Here is a 14,964-nt window from a genome sequence, read left to right on the forward strand (position 1 = left end):
TAATAATTTTTAGAGCAATCATACAAGACGTTCATGAGCTATCCGCTGGTAGAACCATCAAGTATTGCTATATTAGCAATTATATCAATGAACAGAAAAATATGAATCCACTGATTTGTGTCTCTTCACCAACAAAACTAAAGAAGTCATAATGTTGTAATGGCCCTCAGTGGAAAAAAAAAGTCACCAATTTAACTGAACAAAATATTCAATGGCGACGTTTCTTTGTTGCTAATGATAGGCAGGTAGGTACGTAGCTAAAGCTTCCTGCCAGACAGAGGAGATGGCACCACCTCCATTTTGGGCTGTGCTAGAAATACATTAGCATTTAAATGGCATCAACAACTCACAATCTCTGTCAACTATTATATTTTTGAGTAATAAATACTTGCCATAATTTAGTGTGTTTCCATTTGCTGTATCCTTGGGCACACAAACCGAAATTATTCAAGCTTATATTACTTATTTGCAGAAAAGCCAAACACTACTCTAATTCCTCATTATTTTCAAATAGCTCTTGCAGTGTACATATCTGAAATTCATATTAGACCAAAATGTCTACACCATAATAACCATTTTGCATTTACTGAAGATAAAAATTTACATACAATAAAACATAGTCTAAGTCATCTTGTGACATTAGTTTATGTACTGTCATATATTAGTTTAATGAAAAAAACACATACCAATCCAACTACAGATACATTTACCCGCCATAATCAGAAGGGCAAAAAAAGGAAAGGAAAAAAAAAAGGAGGGTATCTCATAACTAACATATTTGAGCTAAGGAATAATAGGGAAAAAAGTATCAGTATTGTTGATACCTTTACCAAATTATGTTGAACAAATCTTTTATTCTTCAATCCACTCATTCATAAAACGTGTTTCCCCGCCTCAAGATGAATGTAACAAAGTCAAGATGTACTGTATACCTCTAATTAATTCTATCTGGCAAATGGGCAAAATGAAATATGATGACCCTCAGCGAGGGTGAGCAATTTCCCACTCACTTCCAGAAAGCCTGGTGGGGGGCTGTAGCATAAAAGTGGAAGGCAGGAGGCTGGCAGAATAAATATAGAAGCAGAGAGGAGCAACCACTTGCAGGAGCAGGAGTTCTCAACTAGGGCGACGGTCAGAGCGCAAACACTAGACACTTAAAAAAAAAAATCTGCCCACGTCAGGCCCCGTCAGGGCCTCTGCACCGGAGCCCTGCTTGGAGTCAACATGTTTGTTATATTTTACATACTTTTTAGAATGAGCTTTTCTTTTTAGACAAACTTATTCATAAAAAAAAAATTAAACAATGCCTTACACTGCAAAGAAAAATTCAAAGATTCAACCCACTGGCAGAACACCAAGAAATACCACACACAGTAAGTTTTGATAGGATCATTCTACATATGTTTTAAACAAAAAGAGTAAAATGTAACTTTGTACTTCAATGAAAATGAAGCTGAAGTGAAAATAAGAGTTACTAAACTTAAGATCCATATTTCTTCATAGAGATACTATTTCCTAAAAACTTCTCTTAAGAACTTGAAAAAACATACTGTAAACAGATTTTTTTGCAGTTTTTGAACTACATGTTTCAATTTTAGATGAAGGCTGACTCATTCCTCTTTTGTCAAAGTGTGTAACATTTATATTCTATTTGCATAATTGTTTACCCTTGGTTCTCTATTTGAATTTTAACACTTACCCAGTGCTAATACACCAATTCTTTCCTTCCAGACTTTGCACACTGCTTTCTGGCAATGATGCTCACATGGGAAGCCTGGTGCCAGCCTAACTGGCAGTGTCCCCCCTTGGGTGGTGGGCCTTTTTGCGGCCTGTACATCCGCAAAATTCTTTATTTTTGAAGTCTAATAAAGTAAGTAGGAGTCAGCTCAGAGTTGATCAATGTACAACTTTTAATCTTTTCCTAGAACACAATGACCTTCTTTTTAAGGAGATTCATTTAATTTATCTCAGAAAACTTACATTATATCCTCAAATATATTTTCTGGTCCATTTTTCCTTTGGGGTGGGCTTCTTCACTTTATGAACATCAATTATCTTTATGCTGTACCACCCTTACGATGATTTATATTTCTTTCATCTTTTTGTTTTTTTCTTTTGCTTTCTCTAGAATTGTCTAAAGCTTTTCTCTTATGTCAATAATTCAATTCTCAGGCCATTAAGTTCCTTACTCTTTCAAATTTTTATTAGTTTTGGACTGAAGTTGCTTTGTTCTCATTTTGTTCCCTTAGTTCCATATTTCCCATTTCATCTCATTTCACTGTCTCATGTTTGAGCTCTTGCTTTAATAAATTTATGATCTTATTAAGTTCTATGCTTAAAAAAAATTCTGTTTCTGGGGTAATATTTTCTTTAAGGCTGAGTTTGTGGTCCATCTTTTCATGTTCTCTCTGCTATTCTATCGCTTGAGGTCATGGGAAATGGCCAAGGGATGGCATTTAACTGAGAATCTGTTCCTAACAGTCTTTTTCTGAGTTGTGTTCATTCTTCTAAGATTCTGTTGGATCTCCTTTAACACTGTTCACTCTCCCTGCTCAAGAGAGAAAGCCCATTCCATCATGGGTAGATGGACAGGGATGGCCCTGGATGTTGTTAGGAGGTGAGAGGATGGTGGAAGGGATGAAAGAGAGATGTAAAAACAGGGAGGGTACCAGGCACATATGAGATGAACACTGCACTGTCATTCTAGAGGTGGAACTGAAGCAAGGTGCATGCCTTATTACTGACTGTCATGCTCCATCCCTTGGTTCTCAAGACTTGGGGCTGGAGTGCACAGAGTGGGTGGCTGAGCCATCTGGCTAGGAATTATAGAGAGAACCCTCCTCTTGGGAACCAGTGCCCTGGAGTACACGGTGGTAGGCCTTGGGTTTTCAGAGAATGATACACCTGGGGTAGTTTTTTAAACTCATCTTAATCTTGATTAATTTCAAATCTATTAGAGAGTCACTGGAGTTACTTTCTCTTGCCCGCTCATCTCAGGAAAGAGCACAATCACCACTCACTGTGGCTTCATCTACGACATCTGGCAGGGTTACCACACACCATGGAGTTAAGAGGATGTGCAGACCAGAATGCCTCAAAGCAGAAATACAGTTGGGGTGGAGGGTGGGAGGGGAGCAGCTGTTTACTGTTTTAAAGGCAATTTGTTGTTACAGTAGACTAAAATGAAAATAAATTAGAGGAAGTAGAGAGAAAGACAAATTACACGACACGTGGTGGAAGACAGCTCAAGAAGGATGCCTCTTTAATATGCTCATGCCCGCAGCCACCAGTGCATAGACCTACCCTCTGCTTCATATATGGACACTGCTTTATATTTACCAGCGTCTGACCCCAGAGCTGCTGGGTTTTTACAATATGAGGGTTGGACATGCTTGGTGCACATAACCCTCTCCATGTGAAAGATGAAACACAACCCTCTTTCCTTAAACAGGGACAACATGTGATCAGCTTGGAAAGCGGCTGCGAAACGTTCAAAAGAGGAGTCAACCAACTTCTGAAAATTATATCCTGGTCAGCATGCTACTGGAAATGGCTGACAATCATGCAGAACCTCTGAGGCATCAACAGGTCAGAAATCCAAACAGGAATTCATTTAACTGATACAAATCACACTGAGGAGAGGGAGCAAAATTGGCAGTGTTGCCATTGTCAGAATCTTTGACTTGCTGGGTTTCATAAAATAGTCCGAGTTCTCCTCCATCAGGAAGGCAGCGGACAACAGCTGGAAAGATCACAGCAGACACCTGACTGGAGGAGAACAGTTAGGGAAACAAGTTGAGTTCCTAGTCCTCTGCACTGAAGGCACTGGCATTGCATTCCCTAAGGCACAGGCTTAATCAATATTGCGCTCCTCTACCTTTAGGGGAGAGCACCAAAGCTTCAGAAGAGACCGCCAGCTGATTTCCAGTATTACTTCTACTTCTAGAGAATAATAGATTAAAAACGAGTAACTTTCCTGGCTCAGGAGAGCACCTGAGTTGCCAGCTAAGTGTGACATAGCATAATCTCAAGACTGATAGTAGGTATGGTAAACTACAAGCTAATTGTATGTTTAAAATCCTGCCTTGATTGAAGATGAATCTCTTTCAGATTTACTCAGAGACACATCAGTGTAAAAAACTTTAGATCTCTCTTGGGTCTTGGGGACACAAGGACAATCGGTTTTCCAACAACCGAGAGCATGTTGAGTCAGAGTCAAGACATCAGACGCAGAGAGACCACTGAGAAGGCCTTTCAGTAGTTCATGCAGGACTTAAAATGCTACCTTGAACTCAGGTAGTGACAGTGCACCTCCTGGCTGAGTCAAAGCAAGAAAACCCGAGAAAGGTTTGCCAAAGACTCTGCTGAGGGTTCCATCTTTATCTGGCAGGACTGAGCTAGTCTGAGAGGGGAAAAAAATCAGTTCACTTTCTATTCTACCAAATCTCAAGCTCAATATACATGTGGAGAATTATAAATTGTAGCTGAAAATCCAGGACTATAAATTTTCAATTGGGAAATAGTTAGGCTAATTATGGCATAGCCACTTAACATAACATTATACATCCATCTAAAATAATTATGAAGATTACACAGCAATATGAAAACCATGACATATTAAATATAACATGCGTCTTCTTTTCTTTCCCTAGAGAGAAGTCCGAGCTGGAGGCACAGATCTGGGAATACACAGTGAGAGCTGTTTTTGTGAAAGTACGTAAATGATAGGCCAGAGAGAATAAACAATGGACAGAGAAGTGTGCCATCAGAAGCTGGGGTAATCCCTACACTTAAGGATGAGCTAGAAATGAAACGAAATAAGAGATGATAAGACAGATGAGAGAAAACATGTGATAGTGAAGTGTGCGGGAAGTCAAGGCTTAGAAGAAGGAAGATGTGGCCAACAGTGTTAACTATGACATTCAGATAAACAGGACTCAACAAGAGGGTGCTGGGTTGGGCAGTCACGGGCACTAGGAGAACATTGTTATCTCAGGGAGCAGTTGTCAGCTGGGTCCTGGGGTAAGAGTCATATCACAAAAAGGTAAGGAGGGAGGGAGGGCATGGTGAAGTGTAAGGGCCAGCAAATACAGAGCACTTTCTGAGAATCTGGCTGTGAAGGAAAAGCGAAAGGCAGGATGCCAGCATGAGGGGAAGAAGAGGTTAAGGGAAGGTTTCTTTAGGATAAGGGGGGTTGAGTGTGCTTACAAGCAGGAAGTAAAAGTCAGCAGAGAGAAAGAGATTGAAAATGCAAAGCAGATAAATTAACACTCATACTAGAGGTATAATCACAAAGCTACCACGTAGATGTGGGAACAACTCATTTCACTCAGCAAGCAACAGGAGGCCACATTCAGTTAATCTCCAAGTCCTTTCCATTCCTCATGGGATGTAATTCAAACATCTAACTTGGCCAAAAGATGCATGGTCATCTGGCTCATAATTCACATTATTCACATAACCATTTTGAATAAGGGTGAATGATATTTAATAAAATTCAATATCCATTTCTTATTTTAAAAAATAAAAACCGGTGAGTCTGCTTCAGGATGTAGAAACTTGAAAAGAGTGTGGAACCCATCTTAATAAGAAAAAGCCAGAAATATCACAAAAATCAGAACTTCTCTTGAGTCTATCAGAAAGCTGAGGTCACCAAGCAGCCTGAACCCCAGGGCGGAGTGGGCAGGAAGATGTGGAGGAAGATGCGGTAGCCAGGCAAATAAATGAGAAAATATCACCTAAAATTGTAAGAAACTGCTGGAAGCCGAGTGTGTGCTGCATGAGCAGGGCCTCAGACATGGGGCAGTTCACACTCACTCCGGCTCTTTTCCCTGGGCCTCCAGCAGGTGCCCTCACAAGGGGCAGGCGGGAGAGCAGAGAGAGCAGCCCTCCACGCGCAGGCACATAGGAGGGGTCAGCCGCTGCAGAAAAGGCACACGGTCACACGCCCTGCCTGAACACTTCTCTCACATGGAGCAAAGCTTTAAGCTGCTGGGAAAGGAATGGCAGACATGTCATCCACAGGGAACCCACAGGGCATAGGTAAAACCCACTGCAGCTTGTGGAAAGGCAGAAGAAGAAATCTCCCATCCCAGGAGAGGTAGGAAACAGTCCTGGGACCAAAATCCCATAATGATAAAATGAGAGGTCTGCTACCACGGGAGAGGGACAGAAAACACTGGAACTGCCTAAGACTGAGGCTGGACCAGGATAACAGAGCAATCCTCACCTACCCCCACTACCAGCCTAGCCCTGAGGCTAGCAAGAGCAGTTTACTGCCAGGAGAGGGGCAAGGAGGTGGAGAGACTCGCACCCCGCCAATGGCACAGGCGGCTGAAAGCGGGGCAGGGAGCCCTAACACTGAAAACTCTAGATCTCGAGCCCCACTATAAGCGCAAGGAAATGGCAGCCCACGGCCAGAAGAATTAGAGGCCAGTGTGGTACACTGAAGACAAACACGGCAACAACAAAATCCAGACCCGACCCAACTCCTCAGCAGTCTGACTTCAATCCCCGCCCGATGACCTGACAGAAGAACAGTGCCCATTTCCAGCCATTAAAAACTACAGATCTCAGTATCTACTGTTATATGCACAATATCCAAAATTCAATTAAAAAATAAGACACACGTGCACACACACATTAAAAAACAACCCACTGTTGGGGGCCAGCCCGGTGGCACAGCAATTAAGTTTGCACATTCTACTTCGGTGGCACTGGGTTTGCCAGTTTGGATCCCAGGTGCAGACCTACGCACCGCTTGGCAAGCCATGCTGTGGCAGGCATCCCACATATGAAGTAGAGGAAGACAGGCATGGACGTTAGCTCAGGGCCAGTCTTCCTCAGCAAAAAAAAGGAGGGTTGGAGGTAGATGTTAGCTCAGGGCTAATCTTCCTCAAAAAAAGAAAGCCCACTGTCAAGACACAAAGTGATCAAAAGAACTAGACTCCAAGATGATCCAGACGTTGGAATTCTCAGACTGGGCATTTAAAATAACCATTATTACGTTAAAAGACCCAGAGGAAAAGCTTGACAACATGCATTCCACAAAAGGGAGTTTAAGCAGAAAGAGAGCATCAAATGAAAGTGATAGAAATAAAAAACATAGTAACAGAGATAAAGAAAGCCAGTACAGGCTCATTAGTGGACTCAACAAAACTAAGGAGTCAGTGAACTAACAGACAGGCCAATAAACATTAACCAAGCAGAAACACAAGAAAAAGAGCGTTAAAAAAATAACAGTGCATCCAAGAGCCAAAGAGACACAGCACACGGGTCTAACGTATAATCGAAATCGCAGAAGACGAAAGAACAGCGTAGTAGAAAATAGGAGAAGTAATGGCCGAGAATTCTCCAAAAATGAAAACAAAGCATAAATCCCAAATGCTTAGAGAACCCTCAACTAGATGAATACAAATAAGAAAGAAGAAGAATAAAGAAAGAAGGAAAGAAAAAACGATAAACAAAAGGGGGAAAAAACCCACCACACAGACAGATCATACTCAAACTGCTGGAAACCAAAGATAAAGAGAAAATCTTGAAGGCACCCAAAGGGTAGAAAAGTGTATTACACACAAAGAATCAGGAATAAAAATTAAAGCAGACTTCTCAACAGAAACTAGGGAGTGACATTTTTACGCTCCTGAAAGAGAAAACAAACTGTTGATCCAGAATTCTACATGTAGAAATAACAGCTTTCAAAACTGAAGGCAAAGCGAAGACTTTTTCAGAAAAACAAAGCTAAGAGAATTCGTTGCCAGCAGACCTGTACTGAAATGTTAAAACTTTGATTTGAATCTAAACATACAAATGAAGAGCTCTGAAAATGGAAATAATGAAAGGAAATTTTAAAAAGAATTTTAAAAATTCCATCACTTTAAAATATAATGCAGCATATTGTATATATTGTATATAGTGTATATAACGCAGTGTATAAAGCGTATTGTCCCTAACGGTAGTGATTATAATGGCCCTGCAAAATGTCCACAGCCTAATTCTTGGATCCTGCGAATATGTTCCCTTAGGTGGGAAAGGGGACTCTGTGGATATGATAAGGTTACGGACGTTAAAATGGGGAGACTATCCTGGGTTATTCAGGACCACTTCAAATTTAAGTCATCGACAGAAGAGGCGAGAGAGAGAGCTATGAAGTGTGAGAGACTGGACCTGCCGTTGCCGGCTTTGAAGATGGAGGAAGGAAGCCACGATCCGAGGTAGGCAGGTGGACTCTCAAAGGTAGGGAGGGCCTTCAACTGACAGTCAGCGAGGGCAGGAGGGACTCAGGCCCACAGATACAGAGATTTAATTCTCCCAATAACCTGAATAAGCAGGAAAGAGACTCTCCCCTAGGGCTTCCAGAAGAAACGTGGCCCTCTTGACACCTGATCACAGGCCAGTGGGACCATGTCAGGCTTCACACCTGTCGAGTTATAAGATAACAAGCATTTGTTAAACTGCTAAGTTTATAGTAATTTGTTACAGAGCAATAGAAAACGAATACAGGTAGCCACTGCGCACAAGTGACTATTTAACTTTTAAAACAAAGTCTGTGCCTCAAAAAAGCTAAAACAACATATGAAGTATGTTCTATGACCACAATGAAATTAAACAAGAAATAAACAGCAGAAAGATGTCTGGAAAATCCCCAAATATTTGGAAATTAAACAACATATTTCTAAATAGCCTAGAGTCAAGGAGGAAGTCACTGGGAAATTAGAAAAATCAAAACAAAACTTCAGTGAACCAGAAAAATATGATAAAGAATATTCACCAGGCCAATGATATGCAATACTCAAAATCAAACACTAGAGACATCTCCTTGGAAGTCTGGGACAACAAAAGGATTCTTACCGTAATTACCACGGGTTTTTAATCACTTCTCTAGATGAGCTAGCTAATACTATAAACAAAAAGAAATGAAATATAAATGATGGTAAGGAAGAAAATAGTATTATTTGCTGATAAAATAATGATCTCCCAGAGAACCCAAGAGAAATAACTGAAAATCTACTTTATCTAGCAAGAGTTGAATAAAGTAGCTGCCTACCAAAAACATACAAATATCATTCTTTTCATTTATACCAAAAATAGTTAAAAATATAATGAAAAAATACTCTATAACAGTAATGAAAATAGAAAAATGCCTAGAAATAAATTTAACACAAAACATTCAAAACATACAGAAAATTAAAGTTTTCAGACATGATTAAAAAAAGGCTTACAAAATGAAGAAACACACTTGGCTCCCGGGACAGAATCAGTATTCTGAAGATATCAATTCAATTATTTTCAAATTTCTAAATTTTATACAATTTCAAACAACAAAAATTGTTTTGTTTTTTTTAAAATGTGACATGACTCTAATCCTCATTTGGGAGAATAAACATTCGAAATTAGACAATAAAATTCTGAAAAAGAATTATGTAAAGATAATTACATGGGGAGATATTAAATGATTAAATAGTATTTTCTCAAGATCAGATTGATGGTGAAACCAAAAAACCCATAGAAAGACTCCATCATTTACATGTACTTAGTATATGAAAAAGGGGCCTATTTCTAAATCTTGAGGAAAGGATGACACAGTTTTTAAATATACAGTGCAGGTTTCACTTAAGGGACGAAAAAATAAAGTAGATCTTAATTATGCAAACACCACATTCCAAAATAAGCTCAACAATTCAGTGTAAGTAATAAAAACCACAGAAAGAACTAGAAAAATACAGATGAATATTTAGCTAATCCTCAGAGTGAAAACATGTTTTCTAAGCAAAAAAAAAAAAAAAAAAATTGAATGCATAAAAATTAAACTTTATGAGTATATATTAAAAAACTCTTCAGTATAAAAAAGCAAATGACAAACTAAGAAAAATATTTCAGCATATAAGGCAGACAAAGGGTTGATATTCTTAACATATAAAGAACTTTTATAAAAGTCTCTTATAAGAGACTTCTACCTCTATTAGTGGAGTATTAAGTAACTAAGTAATTAAAAACCCAACAAATAGTTGCTTATTGAACAATAATTGAAAATAACATAGATCAAAATCTAGCAGTTATGGACAAAATAGGTCCTCAAATATTTGTGTAACTAATATTCAAAGACAAATGAATACTGTAGAACTTTTCTATATATAAAAGAAAATTTGCTAAGGAGTCAATATGATTTCAGGGAAATAGTTAGACTGTAGGAATATAGGAAAAATAAAAGAAAAATAAAGTCTGAAATAAATCAAATTGAAAAATTTTAAAGTATAATAAGTAATACTTATCTTTGAAAATTTTAATAAAAAATCAATCTAATCAATAATAAATGTTCTTAGAAATGCAAAAGGATACAATATGAAAAAATTATAAGAGGCTACTATATCTCAATATATTTGGATTCTTGAATAACATATAGAATATAACAAATTATAAATACAATTGACCTATGAAGGTGAAAACTTGATCAGGCCTCCAACTGAGGAAGAAAATAAGAATACAGTATTCGAGACCTATACATACTCTTCTCCTTCCTCACAAACAGTCAAACTTTCAAGTAACTTAAGCAGCCTTTCACATTAAATATAAGGAAAGCACCTCAACACAATCAATTAAATCCTGACAGATCAAAACACAATCAACGTTACAGGCCAGTCTCAGCGCATGGCATGCCAATCACGCAGTTGTCAAAACCAGAAATTGCCCTAGACTCCTCTCACCCTCCTACTCACTCGCTCACCACTTCTGCTCATTCCTCCTCCAATCTTCACTGCTCAAACGCGTCCTCTGGTGGGCTCTGGATCCAGGGAAGCCTGGGGTTAAGTCCCAGCTCTAGCACTTACTAGTTATGTGACCTCACACACCTTCTGTTACTGTTCCTCGTTATCTGCAAGACGCATATAACGGCACCTCATGGGGTTGAGAGGATAATTTAAATTAATCCATGTAGAAAGCACGGTGTGGTACTCAGAACTCCAATTTTAGCCCATTATTACTGCTACTGTTGATGGTATTATTATTACCATCATTATATCATCATGTTGCAATTGCAATACCAGAACAAAACAATGTCAGCATTTACTTTCTATAATACTGCACACTAAATAATACTGAACAGCCAGGATTAACACTTGTATTTAAGCTTCAGTGAAACTAAATTTTTAGTACTCTTCTAATAAAAAAATCATAAACAGGTATTCTTTTGACGTTTTGTAATAAGTTTATGAAAGAGCTAACATTATCCTAATATGTTCTATGTATTCGAATATAAAATAAGAATTATTTAAAATAGATTGAACACTATTAAAATAAAGAATACTAAGTTAACACACACAAAATAATTTCTTTTAGAAGTATATCCTTAAAAATGACAAGGTAACAACACTAGGTCACAAGTGTATCTTGCTGCTAAAAGTGTCAGCTGCCAAAATGCTATGACTCTACCTTATTCAAAAGAAAGGAGATGAGAGAGTTGTTCCAAATATATTTCACTGACTTTATCTTCAATACTTAAGGAGATGCTTTGAAGAACTTTTGATCTTTTGGAGAAACTGTAGTCTTTAAAAGATTTTTATAGCAAGTTATATTTTTATTTCAAAGAAAGCATTTCCAGTAGCCTTAATCTTTGTTAGTTCCCTCATGTATAGATAAAGAATATAATGTGGGATTCCTTTTATCAATTTCATAACAATGTTCATAGTCTACTTGTTTTGAAAGTCTCTGAATCATTTGTACATAGACGTTTTGCTTTGTTGACTGCCATTTCTCCCACACTGGGGAATTACATAAGATCAGAGCTTTTTCAGGTAAGCACAATTTTTGTTATAGATTTCTAATTTCATGCCATTGTGATCAGAGAACAAACTTGGTATTATTTCAATCCTCTTAGATTTACTGATAAATTTTTATGGCCTATCCTGGAGAATGTTCCATATGCCTGGAGAATAACGGGCATTCTGCTGCTTTTGGATGGAATGTTCTATAGACGTCTGTTACGTCTAGCTGTTTTATTGTGTTGTTCAAGTCTTTTATTTCCTTGTTGACCTTCTGCCTGGTCGTCCCATCCACTACTGAAGGTGGGGTACTGAAATCTCCAACTGTACTGATGAATTGTCTATTTCTCCCTTCATTTCTGTCAGTTATGTTTCCTGTATTTTGGAGCTCTGTTGTTAGGTGGATATATGTTTATAACTGTTATACCTTTCTGATGGATTGACTCTTTTATCAGTAAAAAGAATCTGTTTATCTCTAGTAACATTTTTTACTTTCAAGTCTCTTTGTCTGATATTAGTACAGCTACTTCAGCTTTCTTATGCATGTTGTTGACAGGACATCTTTTTCCATCCTTTTACTCTCAATCTGGTTGTGTCTTAGAACCTAAAGAGGATCTCCGTGTAAACAGCATATAGCTGGATCTTGCTTTTTTATCCAGTATGACAATCTGTGCCTTTTGATCAGATTATTTAATCCATTCACATGTAATGTTATTATTGACATAGCTGGATTTATCTCTGCCATTTTACTTTCTGTTTTCAAATATCTTGTGGTTTTTTTGCTCCTATACTTCTTTATTGCTTTATTTTACAGTAAGTGAACATTTTCTTTTCCTTTCTTTTTTGAGGAAGATTAGCCCTGAGCTAACATCTGCTGCCAATCCTCCTCTTTTTGCTGAGGAAGACTGGCCCTGAGCTAACATCCGTGCCCATCTTTCTCTACTTGATATGTGGGACGCCTACCACAGCATGGCTTGACAAGCAGTGCCATGTCCGCACCTGGGATCTGAACCAGTGAACCCCGGGCTGCCGAAGTGGAATGTGTGCACTTAACCACAGTGCCACCAGGTGAGGCCCATGAATATTTTCTAATATAACATTTTACTTTCTTTAACGATTTTTTTCACTATTTTTTTTAGTTATTTCCTTTGCAGTGCCCTAGAGCTTCTCTTACATTTAAACATCAGAATCTTATACTAACTTCATCCCAGTGAGACATGGAAACATTACACTTACCTAGATCTATTCTCTTTTCTCCTTTTTTGTGGTATTGTTGTTATACATATCACATCTATAAATATTACACTCCAACAATACATTGTTATAATTATTACTTTATATAACTTATGTATTTTAAAGATACCTCTAAGAGAAGGAGAACAAGTATACGTGGGATTTGTTCTATTAACCTTCTTGTTTACCATTTCGATAAACATTCTTGCCTAACTTCTAAGAAGCACCTCACAAAAAGTGCTAAGAACAAGCTGTACTTCAAGACAAGTCCTCTTTGGTGATGTTCTAGCCTGGTTAGCAAAGAAGGTAAGAGAAAAGTGACAACAATTGAGATGAGGTGTTATGAAATAAGTACATTTTCTATTTTTATAACTTGTCCTAATGTCTTATAATATGGTTTTCTGTACAGAAATAGTGAGTTGGAGAAGCAAAAGATAAAAATCTGAATGTTGCCTACAAGATAGCTGACACTGATAATAAAATCAAATATTCTGAGGTATTTTTGCAGGTTTAAGAAGACCATGTGGTAAAGGCTGATTCAGACTTCAATTCAAACAAGTTCACAGAATAACAGTCAGATTTCCCTGCCCTGAGGGTGCTTCAAATTTATATCCTTTTGCTTCACTCTCGTGAGAAAGATTCCAAAAGCCTTGTGATTATTCGAAGAAAGTTCCTCAGTTCTTCAGAAGATCACAGCTTCCCACCAGGTCAACTAAGATTACAAACTGCACCAAGAGTCATCTTAACCTTAGCCTTCAGATAAAATCGAAAGAAAGGATTCCTTTGTAGCAGCTGCCCATAGTCTCTGTTAAAGATTAAAGAATGAAGCTTTTATCTTTGTTAGGGGGACATACATAAATGATTGATATGTATCACTCCAGATATATACAATCAAATTACCAGATAATTTAATATAATGAATTTACTTCAGATATACAACCTAGGTTGTATAGCAGAAGTATAAAAAATAGCAGAAGAAATAAAAAATATGTGTTTAAACATACTTCAAAAATAGAAGAAAGTACTAGTACATATAGTTTAAAAGTCCTGCCTTCTACGTAAAGGAATCCACCCCTCTCCTCCCACAAACACCCACCCATCCGTCTTCAATCATTCGATAAATATTTGCCAAACGCTTACTGTATGAACTAGGAACTGTAGGAGGTGCCAGGACATGAGAGCGGGCACAACTCGACAGGAGGGATCATGAGGAGACCTGAGGGGCAGGGGCGATCTTGAGGGTGAGGGGAGCAGCCTAGCGAGAGGAGGTCTCATAGGCCACGTTATGGAGCCTTCTCTTCATCCTAACAGCCACAGAAAGCCATTAAAGGGTTTTGCTGAACAGTTACTAAGTGGCTAACTGCATGCTAGATGGTGGGTAGCAGAAATAAACACCCCGCAGCAACATCCCTGTTGCCGGCTCCTGTGCAGTGTGCTGCACTCCCAATACAATCTGTCACACAGTCTGGTCACAGCTATTTCCCTACTAACTAAACCTCAGATGGTGTATAACTGTGATGACATACACTTGTTCTCAGCGAATGTTCTTCAGCCCTCTTTCTGCCTTTCCTCACTCACCACAGAGTCTCATTTGCTGCTTCTCACTCTTTTCTTGAATGAAATAGTTAATATTATATCCCACATTTGGTGGTCAGGGCAAAAGTCTAAATTCCCATCCTTCAAAATTTGATATTCTGGGGCCGGGCTGGTGGCATAGAGCTTAGGTTTGCATGCTCTGCTTCAGCAGCCTAGGTTTCACAGGTTCGGATCCCAGGTTAGAATCCCAGGTGCAGACCTAGCAGTGCTCATCAAGCCATGCTGTGGTGGCGTCCCACATAAAAGAGAAGAAGGCTGACACAGATGTCAGCTCAGCGACAATCTTCCTTAAGCAAAAAGAGGAAGATTGGCAACAGATGTTAGCTCAGGGCTGACCTTCCTCACACACACGAAGTAATAACAATTTGATATTCTTCTT

General features: G+C 38.5%; 1 protein-coding gene across 5 annotated transcripts in view; it reads right to left on the bottom strand.

Moving 5' to 3' along the window:
- HIVEP1 (HIVEP zinc finger 1) overlaps positions 1-14,964 on the bottom strand; it is a 136,296-nt gene that overhangs the window by 39,870 nt on the left and 81,462 nt on the right. The window lies entirely within an intron of this gene.

The sequence above is a fragment of the Equus quagga genome, chromosome 15, assembly GCF_021613505.1.
Source record: "Equus quagga isolate Etosha38 chromosome 15, UCLA_HA_Equagga_1.0, whole genome shotgun sequence".
NCBI lineage: Eukaryota > Metazoa > Chordata > Mammalia > Perissodactyla > Equidae > Equus > Equus quagga.